Here is a 12,212-nt window from a genome sequence, read left to right on the forward strand (position 1 = left end):
ACAATTAATTTATTGATTATACTCTAAAAGTTTATTAGATGTGAGCAAATAATAGAAATTTTACAATACCTGGAAACTAAATGGCTCAAAATAATGAGAGATTTTACAAACTCACTCTGGTTTCTCAAACTCATCACAGGGGCCTGATGCAAGACATTACTTTTTAAAATCTTACTGTTATTGTTAAGGCGAACAAGGAACTTTTTCATTGCAAAGCATTCATTAAAACAAAACTTGAGGAGTCAAACTTTGTATTACGGGGACCAAAGATGTGCAATTTGAATAATAATCTTGAAATTCAGACGTACAAAGATTTTACACACTGATTTTCAACAGTAAATCCACAACCAATAAAGTTGAATCTTTTGAAAGACATGTCAAAGGTGTGAATCTGAAATTCACTTTCAAAGAAATTCACAATGAAATGCACTGTGTAAGTCCAGCATGTTGTCAGCTAAGAAATCAGCAAAAATGAACTATCTCATTACTGGCCATATAGATGAGAAAGGAAAATAAACTCATGTTTACAATATGGATGTGAAAGAACAGTTTCTAGGTTCAGCTTCAATATTTATGTTAATGAATAATTGATATGTTCATATTGTCTAACAGCTATCTAGACGGATAAAGCTATGTATGCATCTATACATACTTATGCGTTCATACGCATCAGTATAAAACATTGATATTATGTTTTTTCTAGACCAAATTCTAAAAAATGAGTTAAACAGTGAATCTCATAATTGTAGTAGGTCCCACCGAGATTTGAACTCGGATCGCTGGATTCAGAGTCCAGAGTGCTAACCATTACACCATGGAACCCTCTCACACAAGAGTGACGTTTCCATTGAGACAAAAGAGAGCGCATCAGTGATGGCCTTCTCTTATATTGATAAAAAGATATCTCATTTGAATGGTCATAGTGGATAGAGCTTTAATGTGATTTGATTCTTTTCAGCTATATTCTCTATAAAAGTGTTAAATATTCAAATGTTTATCTGAATATAAAAGTTATATCACAATGTTCATCTTTGCCTGTAGCATAATAAAACAGTCTACATTTCCAGACTACTGAAGCAATGTCTCTGTCTCCTGCATGGGTGGCTCCATAGAGCAATGGTTGGCAATTTGGACTTTGCATCCAATGATCCGATTTGAAACCTTGGAGGGACTTTTTTTATTACTCTTGAGCTTTTCCATTTCTTCATCTTTGTTCATTGATAGCTCAAATCCAACACCAGTAGGTTGAAAGAGTCAATTATTGAATGCTTTCAAAATGTCCATCAGCTTGAACAAGTTACATCAATACAAACTTTAAAATACTTTGACATCAAATTTCTTCACAAAGTAGTTAGCCATTATAAAATCATATTCTGATTTTCTCAAACGCATTTCAGATGGGTGATTCACAGCATCACTTTTTTAAGCTTTCCCGCTATTGATAAGGCGAAAATAGCACATTTTGAATGAGAAGTTTTCTTCAATCAAACATAGAGGAACCCAAATGATGATCTCATTCAGCTAGTAAAAATGTTGTTTTATATTAGTATGGAAATCGTGAAAAGAAAATGTTTTTCATGCTGATTTACAACAGTTGATCTCCAATCGTAAAATATAAGCTTTTGGTCGGAGGCATCACAGGTACTGATCAAATTCTCATTTTTGAACTTTATTCACAAATCATATGATATGCTTTGTATACATCAACTGTATTGTTGGATCAATAATGAGTAAAAAGTGACTATCTCAATTTCAGGACATATAAAAGAGAAAGAAGTAGAAACTCATGTTTCAAATGCTGAGAGGCAACAACTGTTCATGATTTTCACCTCCACTAATTATATTTATTTTTATAATCTATATGTTTATATTTTCCTATAAATATACAGAGACATATAGCTATATATACAGAGATACATATGTACAGGTTGATATTTACATGTTTATAAGTAAATGTGATGTTGTTCCAAATAAAACTTCTAAGAACTGAATGGAAAAGAAAATTGTAAAGTTCAGATAAGTCCCACTGAAATTTGTACTCAGATCCCTGTTTTCAGAGTCCAGAGTGCTAACCATGACACCATCCACCCTCCCGTACCAGGGTGAGCTTTCCATTTTGACAGAAGAGATTTGCCTCAGGGGGCAACTTATCTTTCATTGAAAAATATTATCTCACATAAAAACCACTGTTCAACAGAGTTATAACGTTATTTGAGTCTTTTGGGCAACATCCTTCCCCAACATAGTTCAATATGCAAAAGTTTACCAGAATAGGAAAGCAATCCAATACAGTATCTCTTTGACAGTAGAATATTAAAAACTTTGACATTTCCACATTCCTGCAGCAGTTTATGCTCCTTTCACATGGGAGGTTCCATGGTGTAACGGTTAGCACTTTGGACTTTGAATCCAATGATCCGAGTTCAAATCTCGGTGGGACCATTTTATGACTCTTGACCAAATCATTTTCTTTCAAGTGTATTCATTAATATCACATATCTAATACCGGTAGGGTGAACAATTAATTTATTGATTATACTCTAAAAGTTTATTAGATGTGAGCAAATAATAGAAATTTTACAATACCTGGAAACTAAATGGCTCAAAATAATGAGAGATTTTACAAACTCACTCTGGTTTCTCAAACTCATCACAGGGGCCTGATGCAAGACATTACTTTTTAAAATCTTACTGTTATTGTTAAGGCGAACAAGGAACTTTTTCATTGCAAAGCATTCATTAAAACAAAACTTGAGGAGTCAAACTTTGTATTACAGGGACCGAAGATGTGCAGTTTGAATAATAATCTTGAAATTCAGACGTACAAAGATTTTACACACTGATTTTCAACAGTAAATCCACAACCAAAAAAGTTGAATCTTTTGAAAGACATGTCAAAGGTGTGAATCTGAAATTCACTTTTAAAGACATTCACAATGAAATGCACTGTGTAAGTCCAGCATGTTGTCAGCTAAGAAATCAGCAAAAATGAACTATCTCATTACTGGCCATATAGATGAGAAAGGAAAATAAACTCATGTTTACAATGTGGATGTGAAAGAACAGTTTCTAGGTTCAGCTTCAATATTTATGTTAATGAATAATTGATATGTTCATATTGTCTAACAGCTATCTAGACGGATAAAGCTATGTATGCATCTATACATACTTATGCGTTCATACGCATCAGTATAAAACATTGATATTATGTTTTTTCTAGACCAAATTCTAAAAAATGAGTTAAACAGTGAATCTCATAATTGTAGTAGGTCCCACCGAGATTTGAACTCGGATCGCTGGATTCAGAGTCCAGAGTGCTAACCATTACACCATGGAACCCTCTCACACAAGAGTGACTTTTCCATTGAGACAAAAGAGAGCGCATCAGTGATGGCCTTCTCTTATATTGATAAAAAGATATCTCATTTGAATGGTCATAGTGGATAGAGCTTTAATGTGATTTGATTCTTTTCAGCTATATTCTCTATAAAAGTGTTAAATATTCAAATGTTTATCTGAATATAAAAGTTATATCACACTGTTCATCTTTGCCTGTAGCATAATAAAACAGTCTACATTTCCAGACTACTGAAGCAATGTCTCTGTCTCCTGCATGGGTGGCTCCATAGAGCAATGGTTGGCAATTTGGACTTTGCATCCAATGATCCGATTTGAAACCTTGGAGGGACTTTTTTTATTACTCTTGAGCTTTTCCATTTCTTCATCTTTGTTCATTGATAGCTCAAATCCAACACCAGTAGGTTGAAATAGTCAATTATTGAATGCTTTCAAAATGTCCATCAGCTTGAACAAGTTACATCAATACAAACTTTAAAATACTTTGACATCAAATTTCTTCACAAAGTAGTTAGCCATTATAAAATCATATGCTGATTTTCTCAAACGCATTTCAGATGGGTGATTAACAGCATCACTTTTTTAAGCTTTCCCGCTATTGATAAGGCGAAAATAGCACATTTTGAATGAGAAGTTTTCTTCAATCAAACATAGAGGAACCCAAATGATGATCTCATTCAGCTAGTAAAAATGTTGTTTTATATTAGTATGGAAACGTGAAAAGAAAATGTTTTTCATGCTGATTTACAACAGTTGATCTCCAATCGTAAAATATAAGCTTTTGGTCGGAGGCATCACAGGTACTGATCAAATTCTCATTTTTGAACTTTATTCACAAATCATATGATATGCTTTGTATACATCAACTGTATTGTTGGATCAATACTGAGTAAAAAGTGACTATCTCAATTTCAGGACATATAAAAGAGAAAGAAGTAGAAACTCATGTTTCAAATGCTGAGAGGCAACAACTGTTCATGATTTTCACCTCCACTAATTATATTTATTTTTATAATCTATATGTTTATATTTTCCTATAAATATACAGAGACATATAGCTATATCTACAGAGATACATATGTACAGGTTGATTTTTACATGTTTATAAGTAAATGTGATGTTGTTCCAAATAAAACTTCTAAGAACTGAATGGAAAAGAAAATTGTAAAGTTCAGATAAGTCCCACTGAAATTTGTACTCAGATCCCTGTTTTCAGAGTCCAGAGTGCTAACCACGACACCATCCACCCTCCCGTACCAGGGTGAGCTTTCCATTTTGACAGAAGAGATTTGCCTCAGGGGGCAACTTATCTTTCATTGAAAAATATTATCTCACATAAAAACCACTGTTCAACAGAGTTATAACGTTATTTGAGTCTTTTGGGCAACATCCTTCCCCAACATAGTTCAATATGCAAAAGTTTACCAGAATAGGAAAGCAATCCAATACAGTTTCTCTTTGACAGTAGAATATTAAAAACTTTGACATTTCCACATTCCTGCAGCAGTTTATGCTCCTTTCACATGGGAGGTTCCATGGTGTAATGGTTAGCACTTTGGACTTTGAATCCAATGATCCGAGTTCAAATCTCGGTGGGACCATTTTATGACTCTTGACCAAATCATTTTCTTTCAAGTGTATTCATTAATATCACATATCTAATACCGGTAGGGTGAACAATTAATTTATTGATTATACTCTAAAAGTTTATTAGATGTGAGCAAATAATAGAAATTTTACAATACCTGGAAACTAAATGGCTCAAAATAATGAGAGATTTTACAAACTCACTCTGGTTTCTCAAACTCATCACAGGGGCCTGATGCAAGACATTACTTTTTAAAATCTTACTGTTATTGTTAAGGCGAACAAGGAACTTTTTCATTGCAAAGCATTCATTAAAACAAAACTTGAGGAGTCAAACTTTGTATTACGGGGACCGAAGATGTGCAGTTTGAATAATAATCTTGAAATTCAGACGTACAAAGATTTTACACACTGATTTTCAACAGTAAATCCACAACCAAAAAAGTTGAATCTTTTGAAAGACATGTCAAAGGTGTGAATCTGAAATTCACTTTTAAAGACATTCACAATGAAATGCACTGTGTAAGTCCAGCATGTTGTCAGCTAAGAAATCAGCAAAAATGAACTATCTCATTACTGGCCATATAGATGAGAAAGGAAAATAAACTCATGTTTACAATGTGGATGTGAAAGAACAGTTTCTAGGTTCAGCTTCAATATTTATGTTAATGAATAATTGATATGTTCATATTGTCTAACAGCTATCTAGACGGATAAAGCTATGTATGCATCTATACATACTTATGCGTTCATACGCATCAGTATAAAACATTGATATTATGTTTTTTCTAGACCAAATTCTAAAAAATGAGTTAAACAGTGAATCTCATAATTGTAGTAGGTCCCACCGAGATTTGAACTCGGATCGCTGGATTCAGAGTCCAGAGTGCTAACCATTACACCATGGAACCCTCTCACACAAGAGTGACGTTTCCATTGAGACAAAAGAGAGCGCATCAGTGATGGCCTTCTCTTATATTGATAAAAAGATATCTCATTTGAATGGTCATAGTGGATAGAGCTTTAATGTGATTTGATTCTTTTCAGCTATATTCTCTATAAAAGTGTTAAATATTCAAATGTTTATCTGAATATAAAAGTTATATCACAATGTTCATCTTTGCCTGTAGCATAATAAAACAGTCTACATTTCCAGACTACTGAAGCAATGTCTCTGTCTCCTGCATGGGTGGCTCCATAGAGCAATGGTTGGCAATTTGGACTTTGCATCCAATGATCCGATTTGAAACCTTGGAGGGACTTTTTTTATTACTCTTGAGCTTTTCCATTTCTTCATCTTTGTTCATTGATAGCTCAAATCCAACACCAGTAGGTTGAAAGAGTCAATTATTGAATGCTTTCAAAATGTCCATCAGCTTGAACAAGTTACATCAATACAAACTTTAAAATACTTTGACATCAAATTTCTTCACAAAGTAGTTAGCCATTATAAAATCATATGCTGATTTTCTCAAACGCATTTCAGATGGGTGATTCACAGCATCACTTTTTTAAGCTTTCCCGCTATTGATAAGGCGAAAATAGCACATTTTGAATGAGAAGTTTTCTTCAATCAAACATAGAGGAACCCAAATGATGATCTCATTCAGCTAGTAAAAATGTTGTTTTATATTAGTATGGAAACGTGAAAAGAAAATGTTTTTCATGCTGATTTACAACAGTTGATCTCCAATCGTAAAATATAAGCTTTTGGTCGGAGGCATCACAGGTACTGATCAAATTCTCATTTTTGAACTTTATTCACAAATCATATGATATGCTTTGTATACATCAACTGTATTGTTGGATCAATACTGAGTAAAAAGTGACTATCTCAATTTCAGGACATATAAAAGAGAAAGAAGTAGAAACTCATGTTTCAAATGCTGAGAGGCAACAACTGTTCATGATTTTCACCTCCACTAATTATATTTATTTTTATAATCTATATGTTTATATTTTCCTATAAATATACAGAGACATATAGCTATATATACAGAGATACATATGTACAGGTTGATTTTTACATGTTTATAAGTAAATGTGATGTTGTCCCAAATAAAACTTCTAAGAACTGAATGGAAAAGAAAATTGTAAAGTTCAGATAAGTCCCACTGAAATTTGTACTCAGATCCCTGTTTTCAGAGTCCAGAGTGCTAACCACGACACCATCCACCCTCCCGTACCAGGGTGAGCTTTCCATTTTGACAGAAGAGATTTGCCTCAGGGGGCAACTTATCTTTCATTGAAAAATATTATCTCACATAAAAACCACTGTTCAACAGAGTTATAACGTTATTTGAGTCTTTTGGGCAACATCCTTCCCCAACATAGTTCAATATGCAAAAGTTTACCAGAATAGGAAAGCAATCCAATACAGTATCTCTTTGACAGTAGAATATTAAAAACTTTGACATTTCCACATTCCTGCAGCAGTTTATGCTCCTTTCACATGGGAGGTTCCATGGTGTAATGGTTAGCACTTTGGACTTTGAATCCAATGATCCGAGTTCAAATCTCGGTGGGACCATTTTATGACTCTTGACCAAATCATTTTCTTTCAAGTGTATTCATTAATATCACATATCTAATACCGGTAGGGTGAACAATTAATTTATTGATTATACTCTAAAAGTTTATTAGATGTGAGCAAATAATAGAAATTTTACAATACCTGGAAACTAAATGGCTCAAAATAATGAGAGATTTTACAAACTCACTCTGGTTTCTCAAACTCATCACAGGGGCCTGATGCAAGACATTACTTTTTAAAATCTTACTGTTATTGTTAAGGCGAACAAGGAACTTTTTCATTGCAAAGCATTCATTAAAACAAAACTTGAGGAGTCAAACTTTGTATTACGGGGACCGAAGATGTGCAGTTTGAATAATAATCTTGAAATTCAGACGTACAAAGATTTTACACACTGATTTTCAACAGTAAATCCACAACCAAAAAAGTTGAATCTTTTGAAAGACATGTCAAAGGTGTGAATCTGAAATTCACTTTTAAAGACATTCACAATGAAATGCACTGTGTAAGTCCAGCATGTTGTCAGCTAAGAAATCAGCAAAAATGAACTATCTCATTACTGGCCATATAGATGAGAAAGGAAAATAAACTCATGTTTACAATGTGGATGTGAAAGAACAGTTTCTAGGTTCAGCTTCAATATTTATGTTAATGAATAATTGATATGTTCATATTGTCTAACAGCTATCTAGACGGATAAAGCTATGTATGCATCTATACATACTTATGCGTTCATACGCATCAGTATAAAACATTGATATTATGTTTTTTCTAGACCAAATTCTAAAAAATGAGTTAAACAGTGAATCTCATAATTGTAGTAGGTCCCACCGAGATTTGAACTCGGATCGCTGGATTCAGAGTCCAGAGTGCTAACCATTACACCATGGAACCCTCTCACACAAGAGTGACGTTTCCATTGAGACAAAAGAGAGCGCATCAGTGATGGCCTTCTCTTATATTGATAAAAAGATATCTCATTTGAATGGTCATAGTGGATAGAGCTTTAATGTGATTTGATTCTTTTCAGCTATATTCTCTATAAAAGTGTTAAATATTCAAATGTTTATCTGAATATAAAAGTTATATCACAATGTTCATCTTTGCCTGTAGCATAATAAAACAGTCTACATTTCCAGACTACTGAAGCAATGTCTCTGTCTCCTGCATGGGTGGCTCCATAGAGCAATGGTTGGCAATTTGGACTTTGCATCCAATGATCCGATTTGAAACCTTGGAGGGACTTTTTTTATTACTCTTGAGCTTTTCCATTTCTTCATCTTTGTTCATTGATAGCTCAAATCCAACACCAGTAGGTTGAAATAGTCAATTATTGAATGCTTTCAAAATGTCCATCAGCTTGAACAAGTTACATCAATACAAACTTTAAAATACTTTGACATCAAATTTCTTCACAAAGTAGTTAGCCATTATAAAATCATATGCTGATTTTCTCAAACGCATTTCAGATGGGTGATTCACAGCATCACTTTTTTAAGCTTTCCCGCTATTGATAAGGCGAAAATAGCACATTTTGAATGAGAAGTTTTCTTCAATCAAACATAGAGGAACCCAAATGATGATCTCATTCAGCTAGTAAAAATGTTGTTTTATATTAGTATGGAAACGTGAAAAGAAAATGTTTTTCATGCTGATTTACAACAGTTGATCTCCAATCGTAAAATATAAGCTTTTGGTCGGAGGCATCACAGGTACTGATCAAATTCTCATTTTTGAACTTTATTCACAAATCATATGATATGCTTTGTATACATCAACTGTATTGTTGGATCAATACTGAGTAAAAAGTGACTATCTCAATTTCAGGACATATAAAAGAGAAAGAAGTAGAAACTCATGTTTCAAATGCTGAGAGGCAACAACTGTTCATGATTTTCACCTCCACTAATTATATTTATTTTTATAATCTATATGTTTATATTTTCCTATAAATATACAGAGACATATAGCTATATATACAGAGATACATATGTACAGGTTGATTTTTACATGTTTATAAGTAAATGTGATGTTGTTCCAAATAAAACTTCTAAGAACTGAATGGAAAAGAAAATTGTAAAGTTCAGATAAGTCCCACTGAAATTTGTACTCAGATCCCTGTTTTCAGAGTCCAGAGTGCTAACCACGACACCATCCACCCTCCCGTACCAGGGTGAGCTTTCCATTTTGACAGAAGAGATTTGCCTCAGCGGGCAACTTATCTTTCATTGAAAAATATTATCTCACATAAAAACCACTGTTCAACAGAGTTATAACGTTATTTGAGTCTTTTGGGCAACATCCTTCCCCAACATAGTTCAATATGCAAAAGTTTACCAGAATAGGAAAGCAATCCAATACAGTTTCTCTTTGACAGTAGAATATTAAAAACTTTGACATTTCCACATTCCTGCAGCAGTTTATGCTCCTTTCACATGGGAGGTTCCATGGTGTAATGGTTAGCACTTTGGACTTTGAATCCAATGATCCGAGTTCAAATCTCGGTGGGACCATTTTATGACTCTTGACCAAATCATTTTCTTTCAAGTGTATTCATTAATATCACATATCTAATACCGGTAGGGTGAACAATTAATTTATTGATTATACTCTAAAAGTTTATTAGATGTGAGCAAATAATAGAAATTTTACAATACCTGGAAACTAAATGGCTCAAAATAATGAGAGATTTTACAAACTCACTCTGGTTTCTCAAACTCATCACAGGGGCCTGATGCAAGACATTACTTTTTAAAATCTTACTGTTATTGTTAAGGGGAACAAGGAACTTTTTCATTGCAAAGCATTCATTAAAACAAAACTTGAGGAGTCAAACTTTGTATTACGGGGACCGAAGATGTGCAGTTTGAATAATAATCTTGAAATTCAGACGTACAAAGATTTTACACACTGATTTTCAACAGTAAATCCACAACCAAAAAAGTTGAATCTTTTGAAAGACATGTCAAAGGTGTGAATCTGAAATTCACTTTTAAAGACATTCACAATGAAATGCACTGTGTAAGTCCAGCATGTTGTCAGCTAAGAAATCAGCAAAAATGAACTATCTCATTACTGGCCATATAGATGAGAAAGGAAAATAAACTCATGTTTACAATGTGGATGTGAAAGAACAGTTTCTAGGTTCAGCTTCAATATTTATGTTAATGAATAATTGATATGTTCATATTGTCTAACAGCTATCTAACGGATAAAGCTATGTATGCATCTATACATACTTATGCGTTCATACGCATCAGTATAAAACATTGATATTATGTTTTTTCTAGACCAAATTCTAAAAAATGAGTTAAACAGTGAATCTCATAATTGTAGTAGGTCCCACCGAGATTTGAACTCGGATCGCTGGATTCAGAGTCCAGAGTGCTAACCATTACACCATGGAACCCTCTCACACAAGAGTGACGTTTCCATTGAGACAAAAGAGAGCGCATCAGTGATGGCCTTCTCTTATATTGATAAAAAGATATCTCATTTGAATGGTCATAGTGGATAGAGCTTTAATGTGATTTGATTCTTTTCAGCTATATTCTCTATAAAAGTGTTAAATATTCAAATGTTTATCTGAATATAAAAGTTATATCACAATGTTCATCTTTGCCTGTAGCATAATAAAACAGTCTACATTTCCAGACTACTGAAGCAATGTCTCTGTCTCCTGCATGGGTGGCTCCATAGAGCAATGGTTGGCAATTTGGACTTTGCATCCAATGATCCGATTTGAAACCTTGGAGGGACTTTTTTTATTACTCTTGAGCTTTTCCATTTCTTCATCTTTGTTCATTGATAGCTCAAATCCAACACCAGTAGGTTGAAAGAGTCAATTATTGAATGCTTTCAAAATGTCCATCAGCTTGAACAAGTTACATCAATACAAACTTTAAAATACTTTGACATCAAATTTCTTCACAAAGTAGTTAGCCATTATAAAATCATATTCTGATTTTCTCAAACGCATTTCAGATGGGTGATTCACAGCATCACTTTTTTAAGCTTTCCCGCTATTGATAAGGCGAAAATAGCACATTTTGAATGAGAAGTTTTCTTCAATCAAACATAGAGGAACCCAAATGATGATCTCATTCAGCTAGTAAAAATGTTGTTTTATATTAGTATGGAAATCGTGAAAAGAAAATGTTTTTCATGCTGATTTACAACAGTTGATCTCCAATCGTAAAATATAAGCTTTTGGTCGGAGGCATCACAGGTACTGATCAAATTCTAATTTTTGAACATTGTTCACAAATCATATGATATGCTTTATATACATAAACTGTATTGTTGGATCAATACTGAGTAAAAAGTGACTATCTCAATTTCAGGACATATAAAAGAGAAAGAAGTAGAAACTCATGTTTCAAATGCTGAGAGGCAACAACTGTTCATGATTTTCACCTCCACTAATTATATTTATTTTTATAATCTATATGTTTATATTTTCCTATAAATATACAGAGACATATAGCTATATGTACAGAGATACATATGTACAGGTTGATTTTTACATGTTTATAAGTAAATGTGATGTTGTTCCAAATAAAACTTCTAAGAAGTGAATGGAAAAGAAAATTGTAAAGTTCAGATAAGTCCCACTGAAATTTGTACTCAGATCCCTGTTTTCAGAGTCCAGAGTGCTAACCATGACACCATCCACCCTCGCGTACCAGGGTGAGCTTTCCATTTTGACAGAAGAGATTTGCCTCAGGGGGCAACT

At 33.5% G+C, this 12,212-nt stretch overlaps 9 non-coding genes across 9 annotated transcripts; 4 read left to right on the forward strand and 5 right to left on the reverse strand.

Annotated features, from left to right (window-relative positions):
- Window positions 1-750: 750 nt before the first annotated feature.
- TRNAQ-CUG (transfer RNA glutamine (anticodon CUG)) lies at window positions 751-822 on the reverse strand. Its single transcript has one exon. It is a non-coding gene; the product is annotated as a tRNA-Gln (tRNA).
- Window positions 823-2,370: 1,548 nt separating this feature from the next.
- On the forward strand, window positions 2,371-2,442 carry TRNAQ-UUG (transfer RNA glutamine (anticodon UUG)). The gene has a single exon. It is a non-coding gene; the product is annotated as a tRNA-Gln (tRNA).
- An 825-nt stretch (window positions 2,443-3,267) lies between these two features.
- TRNAQ-CUG (transfer RNA glutamine (anticodon CUG)) lies at window positions 3,268-3,339 on the reverse strand. The gene has a single exon. It is a non-coding gene; the product is annotated as a tRNA-Gln (tRNA).
- Window positions 3,340-4,886: 1,547 nt separating this feature from the next.
- TRNAQ-UUG (transfer RNA glutamine (anticodon UUG)) lies at window positions 4,887-4,958 on the forward strand. The gene has a single exon. It is a non-coding gene; the product is annotated as a tRNA-Gln (tRNA).
- An 825-nt stretch (window positions 4,959-5,783) lies between these two features.
- Window positions 5,784-5,855, reverse strand: TRNAQ-CUG (transfer RNA glutamine (anticodon CUG)). The gene has a single exon. It is a non-coding gene; the product is annotated as a tRNA-Gln (tRNA).
- A 1,547-nt stretch (window positions 5,856-7,402) lies between these two features.
- Window positions 7,403-7,474, forward strand: TRNAQ-UUG (transfer RNA glutamine (anticodon UUG)). The gene has a single exon. It is a non-coding gene; the product is annotated as a tRNA-Gln (tRNA).
- An 825-nt stretch (window positions 7,475-8,299) lies between these two features.
- On the reverse strand, window positions 8,300-8,371 carry TRNAQ-CUG (transfer RNA glutamine (anticodon CUG)). The gene has a single exon. It is a non-coding gene; the product is annotated as a tRNA-Gln (tRNA).
- Window positions 8,372-9,918: 1,547 nt separating this feature from the next.
- On the forward strand, window positions 9,919-9,990 carry TRNAQ-UUG (transfer RNA glutamine (anticodon UUG)). The gene has a single exon. It is a non-coding gene; the product is annotated as a tRNA-Gln (tRNA).
- An 824-nt stretch (window positions 9,991-10,814) lies between these two features.
- Window positions 10,815-10,886, reverse strand: TRNAQ-CUG (transfer RNA glutamine (anticodon CUG)). The gene has a single exon. It is a non-coding gene; the product is annotated as a tRNA-Gln (tRNA).
- Window positions 10,887-12,212: the final 1,326 nt, after the last annotated feature.

The sequence above is a fragment of the Triturus cristatus genome, chromosome 5_2 (genome assembly GCF_964204655.1).
Source record: "Triturus cristatus chromosome 5_2, aTriCri1.1, whole genome shotgun sequence".
Lineage (NCBI taxonomy): Eukaryota > Metazoa > Chordata > Amphibia > Caudata > Salamandridae > Triturus > Triturus cristatus.